This window comes from Bos indicus x Bos taurus, chromosome 16, assembly GCF_003369695.1.
Source record: "Bos indicus x Bos taurus breed Angus x Brahman F1 hybrid chromosome 16, Bos_hybrid_MaternalHap_v2.0, whole genome shotgun sequence".
In the NCBI taxonomy this organism is placed as follows: Eukaryota; Metazoa; Chordata; class Mammalia; order Artiodactyla; family Bovidae; genus Bos; species Bos indicus x Bos taurus.
Window position 1 is genome coordinate 78,541,691 of NC_040091.1, and position 15,669 is coordinate 78,557,359.

The 15,669-nt window shown below is 45.7% G+C and overlaps 1 long non-coding RNA gene across 1 annotated transcript; it reads left to right on the forward strand.

Moving 5' to 3' along the window:
* The first annotated feature begins 105 nt into the window (after positions 1-105).
* LOC113906965 lies at positions 106-14,755 on the forward strand. Its single transcript, XR_003515049.1, has 3 exons — positions 106-218; positions 10,858-11,089; positions 13,108-14,755. It is a non-coding gene; the product is annotated as an uncharacterized LOC113906965 (long non-coding RNA).
* Positions 14,756-15,669: the final 914 nt, after the last annotated feature.

Below are 15,669 nucleotides of genomic sequence, written 5' to 3' on the forward strand. Positions count from 1 at the left end.
TGGGAGGCGCCGCGGCGCGCGGGGGGGCGGGGCCAACGCGGGGGGCGGGGCCCAGCTGGGAGAGGCGGCCGGGAGGGGCGGGGCCCGGCTGGGAGCGGCCGGGGAGGGGCGGGGCCGGCAGTTTGCCGGCCGGCGGTACGTCCCTGAGCCTCTCTGGAACGGGCAAGTTCCGAGGAGAAGGGCAGGCTCGGGCATCGTGGAAGAATTAGCGTCATCAGGTGGGCGGGGCGGGAGGGAAAGAGTCCGGGCGCCAGGAGTGGGGCGGGGACGGGGAGCCCGCACTCTGGGAGGCGGGGTGGGAGGGTGCCGGGGAGGGCGGCGCCCGGCGGGCCCAGAGCTGCGATCTGATTCCAGCCGGCGAATAACGGGAATTAACGGAGCAGCTTTAGTCTGCGTGTGGATACGCTGGGCCTTTCCACACACGCCTCCGCCCCCGACACCGAGGACAGGCGCGCTGTCCGGTGCTGGGTTGGTCCCCGGGGGTCGCACTTCTCTGCAGCTGGTCCCCGAGACGCTGGCATTAAATTAAGGGCAAAGGTAGGGGGCAGGGAGGAGGGCGCAGAACTCCAGGATTTGAGCTCTTGCGAGCTGATACCCGATGCAGTGAAATCACACTAAGTCTGAAAGCACACCAACGAAACAGAAGTCCGTTACTCCGTGAGGTTATCCGTACTAAGTACTTAAGCCTGTACCTCCCGAATCCTACCCCTGCTTCTTCGCTCGACCACCACTGCCCTGAACTTGGTCTCCGCCATTCTTAGTCGGTTTATCATGGTTGGAGGCGTTCCCAAACGCTCTGTTTTCATTTTTCTCTTTTTGAGCTTAATAAAGATAACACGTAGTCTTGTGGGATTTGCTTTTATCATGGAACGTTTCTCTGATTCTTGCAAGTTGTTAAGTGTAAGGAAGCAGATCATTTATTTTCGCTGCTGTAATGTTGACCCTGTGAAGTAGTTTGTCCTGTTTATGCATTTTTCTGTGGACACTTCACTTGTCTTCACTATTTTGTTACTGGAGGCAGACTGACCATGAAACTAATGAAATTTGCGTGTAAGGGCCCCTCACTCCCATGGGTCTCTTCCATAGTCCTAAGGGAAGCATTGGTAATGTGTTCCCATGGTCATGTTGTTCAGTAGCTAAGTCTGACTCTTTGTGACCCCATGGACTGTAGCATGCTAGGCTTTCCTGCCCTTCACTATCTCCCAGAGTTTGCTCAACTCATGTCCATGGAGTTGGTGATGCCATCCAACCACCTTATCCTCTGTCACCCCCTTTTCCTGCCCTCAGTCTTTCCCAGCATCAGGGTCTTTCCCAAAGAGTTGGCCCTTCGCATCAGCTTCAGCATCAGCATTAGTCCTTCCAGTGAACATTCATGGTTGATTTCCTTTAGGACTGAGATGGTTTGATCTCCTTACTGTCCAAGGGGCTCTCAAGAGTCTTCTCCAACACCACGGTTCAAAAGCATCAATTCTTTGGTGCTCAGCTTTCCTTATGGTCCAATTCTCACATCCATACATGACTACTGGAAAAACCATAGCTTTGACTAGATGGATCTTGGTTGGCAAACTGATGTCTCTGCTTTTTACTATACTGTCTAGGTTTGTCATAGCTATTCTTCCAAGAAGCAAGTGTCTTTAAATTTTGTGACTGCAGTCACCATCCACATTGATTTTGGAGCCCAAGGAAATGCAGTCTGACACTGTTTTCCGCATTTTCCCCGTCTATTTGCCATGAAGTGATGGGACCGGATGCCATGATCTTATTTTTCTGAATGTTGAGTTTTAAGCCAGCTTTTTCACTCTCCTCTTTCACCTTCATCAAGAGGCTCTTTAGTTCCTCTTCACTTTCTACCATTAAAGTGGTATTACCTGTATATCTGAGGTTGTTGGTGTTTCTTCTGACAATCTTGATTCCAGCTTGTGATTCATCCCTGCATTTCACATGATGTACTCTGCATATAAGTTAAACAGAGTTTTCTATTTAGAGGGTCACATTTTTTTAAGCTTTTATTTTGTATTGGAGTATAGCCCAATACAACGTTAACACTGATGGTTTTAGGCAGAGGCGCAGGAACGCAGCTGTGTGTGTGCACATACCCATTCTCCCTCAAGCCCCGCCCCGTCCAGGCTGCCCATGACACTGAGCAGAGCTCCCTGTGCTGTGCAGGAGGTAGAGGGTCCCATGTTAAGTGACGACGGCTTTGTGTTTCATCTGCTTTTCTTTCTCTTACCTTATCACGGTGGCTACAGTCTCCAGTACAGAGTTGAATGTTTGTGATGATAGCAGACATTCTTGTCTAGTTCCTGATTTAAAAATACCTTAGTTTACATGTTGCCCTGTTAGGAATCATGTATTTTTCAGGCTTTTTCAAATACCCTTTACCAAGTTAAGAAAGTTCTCTTTCATTCTGAATTTGCTAAAAATGTACTCATGAGTGAGTATTAGATTTTATCACATGCTTTGTTTTCTCTCTTAATCTGTTGAAGTCAGCAAAAACACTGCCCCCCCTTATCTGTCAGTATTAAGAATATAGGTTTTTCCAATGTTAAATACCTTTGGGTTTTTGTAATAAACCTAATTTGGCCATAATACACATAGTATCTTTTAGCTGATATCTTATTTAGGATGTTTATGTTTATGAGTGAGATTGATTTATAATTTTTCTTTCTTACACTATCCCTGGTTTTACAGGCACCAAAGAATAAGTTGGGGAATATTTCCTTTTTTCCCTTCTTTTTTCTCTGGAATAATGTATACAGTTCTGAGATAACCTGTCTCCGCAAAGTTTGGCGAAACTCCCTATAAAACTGTCTGGTGTGGAGTTTCTTTGTATGAGTAAAAGATTTTTACCTTTAGTTTATTGTTTTTAATAATCACAGATGTTTTCAACATTTCTTAGGAATTCTTGAGTCAGTTTTTCTGTTATATATTTTTTTAAATTTTATTTTATTTTTAAACTTTACAATATTGTATTAGTTTTGCCAAATATCGAAATGAATCCGCCACAGGTATACCTGTGTTCCCCATCCTGAACCCTCTTCCCTCCTCCCTCCCCATACCCTCCCTCTGGGTCGTCCCAGTGCACCAGCCCCAAGCATCCAGTATCGTGCATCGAACCTGGACTGGCGACTTGTTTCATACATGATATTATACATGTTTCAATGCCATTCTCCCAAATCTCCCCACCCTCTCCCTCTCCCATAGAGTCCATAACTGTTCTATACATCAGTGTCTCTTTTGCTGTCTCGTACACAGGGTTATTGTTACCATCTTTCTAAATTCCATATATATGCGTTAGTATACTGTATTGGTGTTTTTCTTTCTGGCTTACTTGACTCTTATAATAGGTTCCAGTTTCATCCATCTCATTAGAACGGATTCAAATGTATTCTTTTTAATGACTGAGTAATACTCCATTGTGTATATGTACCACTGCTTTCTTATCCATTCATCTGCTGATGGGCATCTAGGTTGCTTCCATGTCCTGGCTATTATAAACAGTGCTTCGATGAACATTGGGGTACACGTGTCTCTTTCCCTTCTGGTTTCCTCAGTGTGTATGCCCAGCAGTGGGATTGCTGGATCATAAGGCAGTTCTATTTCCAGTTTTTTAAGGAATCTCCACACTGTTCTCCATAGTGGCTGTACTAGTTTGTATTCCCACCAACAGTGTAAGAGAGTTCCCTTTTCTCCACACCCTCTCCAGCATTTATTGCTTGTAGACTTTTGGATCGCAGCCATTCTGACTGGCGTGAAATGGTACCTCATAGTGGTTTTGATTTGCATTTCTCTGATAATGAGTGGTGTTGAGCATCTTTTCATGTGTTTGTTAGCCATCTGTATGTCTTCTTTGGAGAAATGTCTATTTAGTTCTTTGGCCCATTTTTTGATTGGGTAACTATTAGCAAGGTGAAAAGGCAGCCTTCAGAATGGGAGAAAATAATAGCAAATGAAGCAACTGACAAACAACTAATCTCAAAAATGTACAAGCAACTCCTACAGCTCAACTCCAGAAAAATATATTTTTTTTAATGTTCTTTTCAACTGTTTAATTTTTACTTTTAAAAAGTTTTTCATTTTATCTTTTTAAAATGTTTTATATATAATATTATGTCTCTTTTTTATTGATACTATATCTTTCATTTTTTTTCCTACTAGATCTCACTAGAAAGTTTGTTTCATTATATGCTTTTCAAGAATCAACTTTTGACCTTGTTAATACATGTTGCAAATTTGTTTTCTGTTTCATTGATATATGTAATTTCTCTCTCTTACTACTGTCTTCAGATTATTCTGTTTTTCAGTTAAATGAGTTTAGTATATTCATCTTTAATCTTTCTGGTTTTCTAATATAAGCATCTAAGGTTATAAGTTTTCCTCAAATTACTACTTTTTCTGCATCCCACAAGTTTTGATACACAGTGTTTTTACTCAGTTCTGGTTTTTTTTAGTATGCAATATTATTTCTTCTTTAAACTGTCAGTTATTTAAAGACTTTTTAATTGAAAATGTAGTTATGTGTTTTATGCATATATTTGTTACACTATGGATGGAGTCAAGGAACCTTGAGACGTGCTCTATTAGGTAGTCCATGGTCAGTTTCTAGAACTATTCTAAGCCAAAGAAGAGTCCTGATCTCACCAATAGGTAGATAGGTGCAGTGATGTATATCAAGCAAATCAAGCTTGGTAGTTCAGATGTTCTAGATTTTTACTAACCTCATGTTGAGATTTACCTTATCAGTATGCCTCTCATCCACTAACACATAATAAAGTAGATCAGTCACTCATCAATGATGAATTTGTCCATTTCTCCCTATAGTTCCAGCAGTTTTAGTTTTGTGTATTTGGGAGCCGTTTTACTTTAGAATCAGTATGTGCAAAGCAATTTCAGCATTGCTGTGTCCTAGAGTCTTAGATCTGGATGCGTTCCCCGGAGTCCAGTCTTGGTCCCTGCCACTCTCCATGCCCAGGCAGGAGGAACTCTTCCACAGCACACGGCCAATTGACTCTAAAGGACTTTCAGAGGCAGTGAACTCCTTCCCTCACAAGAAAGTCCAGTTCTTCGTTGGCAATCTCTGCTTGATTATACTTGCCATTTGATTAGACTCTAAAGCCAGCCTTATGCAAAGCGCTTTACAAACATTATCATGTTTAATTCTCAGCTGCTGTTTTGTCTCTCAGTTGTGTCTGACTCTTTGCGACCCCATGGACTACAGCCCACCAGGCTCCTCATTCCATGGGATTCTCCAGGTAAGAACACTGGAGTGGGTTGTCATGCCCTCCTCCAGGGGATCTTCCCGACCCAGGAATCGAACCCGCATCTCTTGCACTGGCAGGCAGGTACTTTACCATTTGCACTACCTGATCTTTACATTGAGTCTAAAACCATGCCCCTTTCACTTCCAACCATGGGACCTGGCTCTAACCATCATTTCAAGCATTCTCAGCACTGTAGTCCCTTGGAAACCTCAGAAGTAGTTGAAGCTAATATGTGTTACGTAGCTCTGCCCAACTCTCATCAGTTTCCTCACAGAAGCTTGGACCCTTGCCGTAGACATGCCTGTCCTTACCATGACTTTTGGAAAAGGAGTCAGTCTTGTTTTTTCTTTTCTAAAAACAAGTCAGTCTTTACATGCTTCATTCTTAATGTGCAGCCTGGTGAGTTAAACCATTTCTGCATGTGAGTCGGCATGGTAGAGGAAGTGCAGTATTTCAACATGAAGTTCTTCATCTCAGGACCACTCAGGTCTCACATGTGGCTCTCCCCCACCGCACACTCTTCGATAGAGCTCAGATTCAGATTTCTTCTCTGGTGTCACCAGAGCACAGTCTAATCAACCTAAACTGAGACTCCTCTTTCTGAGTCGGCACCAGCATGGCTCTGGGGTGGTCTTTTAATTGTGGGGCTGTGGAAAGCCTTACCTGTGGTAGTTCACGAGGGAATCAGAGGGCATGACGCACGCAGGACTGTTACGCATTATGCTTTATGGCAGGGAGGGGCAGGAAAATATCCAGGGTGACTCGGTTAGACCGGAGTTGTGGAATGCGCACACCCTGCACAGCCATGCCCAGAGCTTGTCTGAGAACCGGAAATGCTTCAAGACTCTGAGCTGACCCGTACGGCATTCTTGTGCACTGTTGAGACACGTACCAGAGTAAGAGTGCCTATCATTCTCTCCTGCCAAGGAGCTTCAGTCTCACTCCTGTTGTTTATAACTACTCCTCACTCTCTTAATGTGGGAGGCTTGGAAAACCCGTAGAACTTACATCAAGGTGAAGACAGGGAAGCATTTGGCAGCCATGGATATTTTTCTTTGCTTGTGTCATCGTGATGAGTCAGACCACAGCTTGGACTGAACTACTTTCTGCCTTCAGTGACTTCCCCTGAGAAGTAGTGTGACAAAGTTTTCAAGTTCTAAAGATTGATTCACTCACACGGATTTATGGCATCTACCACATAGCCAGCCTGGGCATCTGATGGTGAATGAGGAAGTTGTAGTGTCTGTCTCGAAGTAGACGAGGGGGACGATTCTGTGCTGTGATGGGGGAAGTACAGACTGTCCGAGGAGTGTGTAAGATGGACACACAAACCAGTCGGGAGAAAGAGAAGGCCTTGCAGAGAAAATGACCTCTAAACTGAGACCTGAAGGCCAGGAGAAGTTGGGTCAGCCCAAACAGGGGAAGGAAGGGAGAGGCCCAAAGTCAGAGTATGGCACATCCAAGGAGCTGAAAGAAGTTAGGTGTCATCTACTTAGGCCAAGTTATGCTGCAGTAACAAGTGACCCCAAGTCTCCGTGGCACTTGACAACCATACAGCAGCAGTTTATTTCCCACTCCTGCTGTAATGTGGAGAGAAGATTGGGAGGGATGAAACTGAGGGAGAAAGCAAGGCAGTAATTCAGACTGGAGAAGACGGTGGCCTGAACTCAGGCAGTGGCCACGGGGGCACAGAACAGTGGATGGGATCATGGTGTATAGAGGGGCTGCCCTGGTGGCCCAGTGGTTAAGACTCCAAGCTCCCAACACAGGGGCCAATTCCTGGCTGGGGAACTAAGATTCTGCATGCTGCAGGGCATGGCCAAAAAAATAGAAATGCATAGAAAGTAGAGTTGCTAGCTCTTTTTCGTTGATGAGACTTGGAGGGTGGAAGAAAGGAGCCATGGTCGACACCCAAGTTGCTTTATTCTAACCACAGAAAAGGGCAGAAAGATTAAAGCTTCTATAGAGATTAATTTAATATGCACAACAGCATGATAAATATTTTATTGTTAATAATTTTAGAACCATTTTCCTACCAATCTTGAACACATCATAGAGTTGATGGTCTCATTGATCTATATTATTTCTTCTGCCCAAACTCCTGGCACAAGTATAGTCACAGAACTACATAATTCTTGGCAGTGAAGTTTCTGGGACACCAAATGAGGAGGTGTCTACTTAAAACTAGGTCTGTATTGCAAATCTAAAATTTCATCCTAAAACTTGAACTTATGAAGATGCCACTAGATGGTTAGAAGAATCAGACTGATACTGAGCTGTTGTCACGGATAAAGAAAATTTTTCTCTGCCCTTCTGAGTCCTCTGGGTGGTCTGAGAATTAAATCGACGTGACCCTGGGGCCTGTGGCTAAAGCTCCGCACTCCCAATGCAGGGATCGCAGGTTTGACCCCTGGTGGAGGACCTAAGATCCCACGTGCCACACAATGCGGCCAAAAGTGTATTTAAAAAATAGTAAGTGTTCTTGTTGCTCAGGTGGTAAAGAATCTGCTTTCGATGCGGGAGACCTGGGTTCGATCCCTGGGTTGGGAAGATCCCCTGGAGAGGGGAAAGGCTACCCACTCCAGTATTTATTGGGCTTCCCTGGTGGCTCAGACGGTAAAGCGGAGACCCGGGTTCGATCCCTGGGTCAGGAAGATCCCCTGGCGAAGGAAATGGCAACCCACTCCAGTACTCTTGCCTGGAAAATCCCATGGATGGAGGAGCCTGGTAGGCTACAGTCCATGGGGTCGCAAAGAGTCGGACACGACTGAGCGACTTCACTTTCACTATAGAGAAACTGGAACCTTCACAGATTGCCGGTGGGAATGTAAAGTGGTGCACGCCATTCTGGAAAATAATCTGGCGGTTCCTCAAAATGTTAAGCACAGAGTTACCGCGTAACCCAGAAACCCCACTCCTGGATACCAAGAGACTCCACAACAGGTGTTCAAACAAAAACTTGCACCGAAATATTCAGAGGAGCAGTATTTCCAACAGAACACGGAGACCAGTGTCCGTTATAAATGGACAAATAAAATGTGGCCTATCCTTACAGTGGAATATTATTCAGCAATAAAAAAACTAAGTACTGATACGGGCTACAATTTGGAAGAGCCTGGGAAACACTGAGCTAAGTGAAAGACGTCAATCAGAGAAGTCCCCAGATTATGACTCCGCTTATCTGAGAGGTCTGGACTAAGCAAATGCTCAGAGACAGGAAGCTGGTCAGTGGTTGCCCAGGACCGAGGAGCGGGGGATGTGTGGTGGGAAGAAATGGGAAGTGACTGCTAGTGGTTTCTTTCTGGGGTAATGGAATGTTCTAACATTAGACTGTGGCGATGGTGATGTACAGCTGAGTGCATATATCTTAAAATACTTAATTATACACTTAAAATGGGTGCGTCGTATGGTATGTGAATCTCCAGAAGGGTTTTTAAAGTGAGCTAGCGGCTCTCCCTGGATGCTGAGCTTTTTTGCTTTTTATCTTTTTGCTCATCTGTGTCTTCTACAGTGAGCAAGTGTTTCTAGTTGTCAGAAAAAGGGAAGTTATTAGTTTAAATGGCTTGTCACTGCGAGGTAACTTCTTAGAATTAAGGAGAGAAGTTCATGGGTTTAAGACCAGTAACTGCAGAGGAAACTGCTCCTTTCTCCCAGACCATTTCCCGCATCTCATTGTCCTCTACTGGAGAGGATGGTTTTTCTTTTTATCCATCAAATAATGAAACCTGGTGGGTGTTCTTACTTTTTTCATGTTGTGTGGTGATTCATTCCGGCTGAACGCCTTTCCATTTTTGACTTTTCATTGTTTGCTGCTCCGAGAACCTCGAGCTTTAAGATCTTAGTGTGGATGGTAATGCATTCAGTGTGCTTTCACAAATTGGGTTTAAGACTTTAATCCACTTCAGCACATCCTCCCCTCACTCCATGACCAGCTAGCATTTGGGGTGAATCCTTCCCTCACTCCATGACCAGCTAGCCTTTGGGGTGAATCCTTCCCTCACTCCATGACCAGCTAGCCTTTGGGGTGAATCCTTCCCTCACTCCATGACCAGCTAGCCTTTGGGGTGAATCCTTCCCTCACTCCATGACCAGCTAGCCTTTGGGGTGAATCCTTCCCTCACTCCATGACCAGCTAGCCTTTGGGGTAGTCCCTTCACAGTGATAAATACAAGCAACAGTGAATGTGTTTTGCCAAAAAAAAAAAAATCTTAAATTTAAATTTGACAGTATAATAATATACTGTGGGAATTAAAATGACTGCGTTAAAATAGATTATAAATAGTCTGAAAGATTATATAAAAGTATTTTGAAGAATTGGAGATTTTCTCTTTATTGTAGCATAAGTTAATATGTTGATTAATTCTTTTTGGCAGGTGGGTGAATCAGTCAGTATCACTGGGCTTAAGGAAAATAACTGTGGAGTCATACTTGCTTAAAAGAGATATACTTAGTCGAAAGGTTACATTGCTTAAACAGAAAAATCCATGAAGAAGTAATAATATCAGATTTTCTTCTTAGAAACCATGAAATTAGAAATGACTACATTAATACTGGTGGCACGGGGACACACATCACAAAATCTGATACAGTTCATTGAAAGGCAATTCCAAAAGCTGAAAGCATTATAAAATATAATTACTAAAGCATTATAAAATAGTATTATTATGTGAAGCACAAAGATATATTTGCATGAAATTTTGCAAAAAACTTCAAGTCTAAGGTTTTTGCTCATGTTTGAATTTGTATCCTTGAAGTCAATGTTGTGAAAAACAGCAGGAGTTCTGCAGAGGCTCCTGGAAATGGGGAATGTGGGTGGCAGCCTTCAATTTTCTACCAAGGGGTAATTTCATTTCAGTCCCGGGTCAGGAGTTTAAAAAAAAAGTGGGAAAAAAACTTAGAAACCAGTGCTGGTTTTCAGTGGCCACTTTCGTAAACGTCTACATCTTTGCAGTATTAATTGGTCAGTGGCGACCCCCGCCCTGAATTCTGAGGTGGAGAAGGGAAGGCCCTTATATGGCGAAGGAAATGACAACCCACTCCAGTACTCTTGCCTGGAAAATCCCATGGACGGAGGAGCCTGGTGGGCTACAGTCCACGGGGTCGCAAAGAGTCGGACACGACTGAGCGACTTCACCTTCACTTTCACTTCACTTTATATGGCGATGCAGGCAGACCACGGCTGGGCTCGAACCCGGGGTCAGAAGTGTTCGCGACAGGACAGCCCAGACACGTGTGGAGAGCCCAGACTGTAGCCGTGTGTGGGCCCTGGAGACTTGGCTTAAGCCAGGACCAGAGGACAGGGCATGGGGGAGATGCCATCAGAGCCAACACATGTCACACGTTTCCACTCAGGACTGCTAGGTAATAGTTACATCGGAGGAGCAAATGACACAGGATTTATCAGAGCCCTTTGCTAAGATTGCCCGCCTGTGTCCCATCTGCCTCACCTGCTCTGCTCAGATTCCTTGAGGGCAAAGACCCTGGAGTTTTCCCTTCATGTCACCAATACCTTTGCAGTCCAAAAACATTTGAATGATTTGCAAGGGTTTAATCATCTACCAAGGTACTGCCTAAAGCATAGGAATCTGTTTTCCAGTTGCAGGTGGTCGTCGGGCCTCAGTAGAGAGAGCTGCTCACAGGAGCCGTTTGCAGATCCTCTCTGGGGAAGAAAACCACCAAGGGGGGCTCCTGGCCCCTGATATCCTCCGCCTTCACGCTCTTGTCCCTGCGCTGAGAGTTGCTGTTGTTCAGTCCCTCAGTCGTGTCCGACTCTTTGCGACCCGGTGGCCTGCAGCCTGCCAGGATCCTCTGTCCATGGAATTTCCCAGGTAGGAATACTGGAGTAGGTTGCCTTTCCCTTCTCCAGTGTCTGTGCTTTTTGCGAAAGTGGGTCTTACGAAAGATGGCACCACAAGTCTGGCCAACCTGTTTCTCTGGAAGGCACTAGATTTAGATCAATGTGGATTTATGGGATTATTCCCAAAAAAAGCATTACAGATATTTGTGGATTAGGATTGAATTTTGAGAACTGTGAAGATGCTACTAATACATTTCCTAAGTCAAATAAAATTGTAGTATGAATATGGCCGATGCATCTTAGCTCACTTGCTTTTTATAAATAGGCAAGTATCAGTTTGTATGTCTATAATCTCTTTAATTACAGTTTTCATCTTGTTAGTGAAAAATCAGTATTTAGTTTATCTTTCTATTACTTTAAAAAAGTTACCATATGCTGGCATCTGAATGTTTGTGTCCTCCCCAAATTCATCTGTTGAAGTCTTAACACTCAACATGACAATACTAGGAGGTAAGACTCTGGGGAGGCGCTGGGATCATGAGGGGAGCCCTCGTGGGTGGGATTAGAGCTCTCATCTAAGAGAGCCCACAGAACTGCCTCACCCCTTCCAGCCTGTGAGGACACGGTGAGGAGGCACCATCTGTGATCCAGGAACGAGACCTCCCCAGACACCGGAATGCAGCCCTGTGACGGTCTTAGGCTTGCCGGCCTCCAGAACCATGAGATCTGAATTTCTGTTTGCAGAACAACAGTCTGTGGATTTTGTTAGAGCACCCAGAGATGGCTAAGACGCAGTAGTAGCTGAAATGTGTCCTACCTAGGATGTAGACTCAATCCCCTTTTATGATGTAAAAAAATGAAAACTGAGTATGATAAATAATCTTACTTAGCCTCTCTTGTGTTTATCTTTTATGTAGATAGGTCTCATGATGACAAAAAAGAAAAGAAGAAAGACTCGTGGGTCAACCACGGAGGATGCTATGACATAGTTAGAAATGGGTATTTGGTCCCTGCCCCAGCTTCTAGGCACAGAGCTCCTAAAACACTTGGAGTTTCTGGAGTATTAGGGTAAAACAAGGTATCTCTGCTTGTTTATAACTAGCCTCTTTCAGCCACATCTGAGTTTATGTCAATGCAATGACTTAGAAAAGACCCTAAGGGTGGGACTGAATGGGCTGGTTGTCAGGGAAACCAGCCTTGGATGGAATGAGAGGGTCAGAGCTCTCAGCCCCAGCCACTGACCTAAGGGGAGGGGCGAGGGGCTGGAGCTGGACTTCATCACCAACAGGCGGTGATTTAATCAGTTGTGCCCAAGGAAGGAAGCCTCCGTAAAGCCCCCCACAGCAGGTTTCTGAGGGCGCCTGAGCCCCGCCCCCATGCCTGGCCTGGGCGCCTTCTTCCTGTCGGCTTTTCCCAAGTTGTGTCCTTTATGACAAACAACTCTCGCGCTCAGTCGTGTCCAACTGTGACCCTATTCACTGTAGCTCTCCAAGCTCCTCTGTCCACAGGATTCTCCAGGCAAGAATATTGCAGTGGGTTGCCATTTCCTTCTCCAGGGGATTGTCCTGATCCAGGGATCAAACCTGAGTCTCCTGCATTGTTAGGTGAAGTCTTTAGCACTGCACTGCCTGGGAAGCCCCTCATAATAAAGGGGTGATAGTAAGTGGTCCCGAGTTCTGAGAGCAAATGATCAAGCTGAGGAAAGGGTTGTAGGGTCCCCAATTTATAGCTGGCTCCTCAGATGTACAGGCAGCTGGGATTTGCAGCTAGCACCTCAGGTTGGGCACCGTCTTCTGGGACTGAGCCCCTAACCAGTCTGCACTAACTCTGGGCGGTTACGGTCAGAATTGCATAATAAGACAGAAAATCCCATACATCTGGCCTCAGAAGTATTGTGAGCAGAGAGAAATAGGCATACTTTCCTTTTAGGAACCAACTCATCATTCTGTCAATGATAAATAAAAAGAAAGAATTGAACACTCTTTGTATTTCCTGTACAAACTGTCCCTGAGGGGAACCACTCGTTGACGGGCTGGTTTCTCTTTGCAGAGACAGCCCAGCTGAGAGTGAAGGGGCCCTGCAGCCTCAGAGCATCACAGGGCTGCAGCCTCCAGTGAAGTCGTGGATGTGAGCGAAGATCATCAGTCGCTGCAAAAGGCATCAGGTGAAGACACGGACAGCACTTCCTCACACATGAGTCAGCCTGGCAGGGCCCGAAGCCACTGAACAATCCCAGTGTCGCAGAGTCGTCTGTTCCGTGCTTCCCAGCGGAAGTACAGGAGACCACTGACTGACACGGTGTCCGTGCCGGATAAAGGAGCCTAAAGGACTGAGCCTCTGGATGTATCATTTCCAGAAGATATAAGAGACAGAGGAGGAGGCTTTTAAACAGCCCCAGCCGGTGGTGTACAATTACCAAAATTCAGACTGTGGAAAAACTTACAGGGAAAAAATGACAAATACATTTCGGGGGAAAGAAAGTGAGATCGACAGAAACAGAGGAGGAAGCCATGCTCTAGAAGAGGCGAATAAATTAAATGTAAAGTGTGACCCTTTCTTGACTCTTGACTTAAACAAACTGGTCTTAAAAAAAATTCAAGAACTGCCAAGAAGACTCTCTTCTACAGGCAAAAACAGGCTCACAAGCCCCACCCATTCTCTCTGACTTTTTTTTTTTTTGCATAAATCATGTAATTAAAGAGCTGCACCTTTTATTTAAACCTTCTTGCCCAGAGTTAACACCCTTTAAACCTCATCAATCACTGATTCTCAGATGGCTGGGACTATGAGCTTGTTTCCCAAGAGCGGGTATCAGTGAGGCATTTAAAGCTTGAAGATGATTTTTTAAAAGTCCCTGGAAAGGGGGCAATAATACCAAAACAAAAGGAGAGAGAAAACTCAGAAATCAAGTATCACTGATCTCAGGAGTGTCCTGAGCTCCCTGGTCTTCTCCCTCTAGGCTCTTCAGAGCAGATAGCAGAAGACTCGATAGGGGAGGGGGATGGAGCCGGCCTGGTGAAGATGCTGAGGTTCTGGGGTTTTGTTTTGTCCTTAGAATTTTTTTTTTTTTTTTTTTCTGTTTGTCTCAATAGGAATGAACACAAATTCAAAAGACCAAACATTTCAAACCAAACAGCGAAGCCGTTTGAAGGCAGCCTCCTGGTGGCCAGCGCCTTGTGCCCTGGGGTCACTTCTCAAATTAAGGTGAAAGTTGAAGTCTAAGTGGAGAGGGAAGGAAGGAGAAAGGCCCTTCGCCAGCATCCCCGGTAGGTGACCATCCGCTCCCTCTCTGTGGGAGCGCGTCCAGTAGCTGGAAATCTCTGACGCATCCCACGCTGGGCACGTGGGTATGAAGTTTCCCCGTGGTGTCTCCCAGGACAGTGTTCTCACCCTCCAGAGGACCTGACTCCTACCTGGGGTCCGGGGGAGCTGAGGGGACAGCCCTCCGGTCAGACCATATCAGCAGCTGGGGGCAGGCAAGGCGAGTAGTTGGGGCTTTTCCCGAGATGCTGTGGTGCCTTGTTGAGCAAAAATGTGATTTCAGTGGTTAGAGAGTGAGAGCATATGCTAATATATTTAAAAATGGTTCTGAAACCACTCTCTTAAGGATGAACTTAAGCTTGCTGGGGGGAAGGGATAGTTAGGGAGTTTGGGATGAGCATGTACACACTGCCATATTTAAAGTGGATAACCAATAAGGACCTAGTGTACAGCACAGGGAACTCAGTGTTATGTGGCAGCCTGGATGGGAGGGGAGTCTGGGGGAGAATGGGTACTTGTATACGTACAGCTGAATGCCTTCACTGTTCAGCTGAAGCTATTGCAACATTGTTAATCAGCTATGACCCAATACAAAATAAAAAGGGCTTTAAAAAAAAATAAAATCACTCTCAAGTTTTGTCTTCCTCAGGGTAAAGGAAATAATGATAATACATGCTTATCCATATAAATATAATAAATAATAAGTATAGGTGTTTAAAAATATATGTATATTATTAGTGAAGAGTATCTAACCCACGGTCACATATGGTGAAACTATACACATCACTTCTACTGACATCTCATGGGCTGGAACATTGCCACGTGGCCGCCCCTGCCAGCAGGGGGCTGGGAGAGATAGTGTCCGGGGACCCAGGGGGTCAAACCTGCCCTGCTCTGGAATGAGGGGCGGCAGGGTGGGCCTGGGCATCTCTGCTGCGACAGCTCTGAACGGAAGCTGTGTGACCCCAGAGCACAGCGACAGTGTGTCCTGGTATTGTCCCCAGGCCCAGCGGCCCGGCCCAGGAAGGGCACAGGGTTGGAGACACACGGGACGGAGCCAGTCCTGACTCCAGGGTTCAGTGCCCATGGTGAGCGCCCAGCACAGTTCAGTCAGAGCAGCGAGAACAGAAGGGGCCCCGTCTGTGCCGAGAAGGAGGCGTCTCAGCCCCGGCCGGGTCCCTGGTAGGTGATGGTCTCAGGACGTTTGTGAGCTCAGACAGGGCCTCAGGCCGCATCTGGACCATTCAGCAACGGGGGCACGGGTCCTCCAGCCGTGAGCCCTCGGTGTCCGACTCGGGGGGAGTCTGCCCGGGGCGGGGCTGGGGCTGCCCCGAGACCTCACGTCTCCAT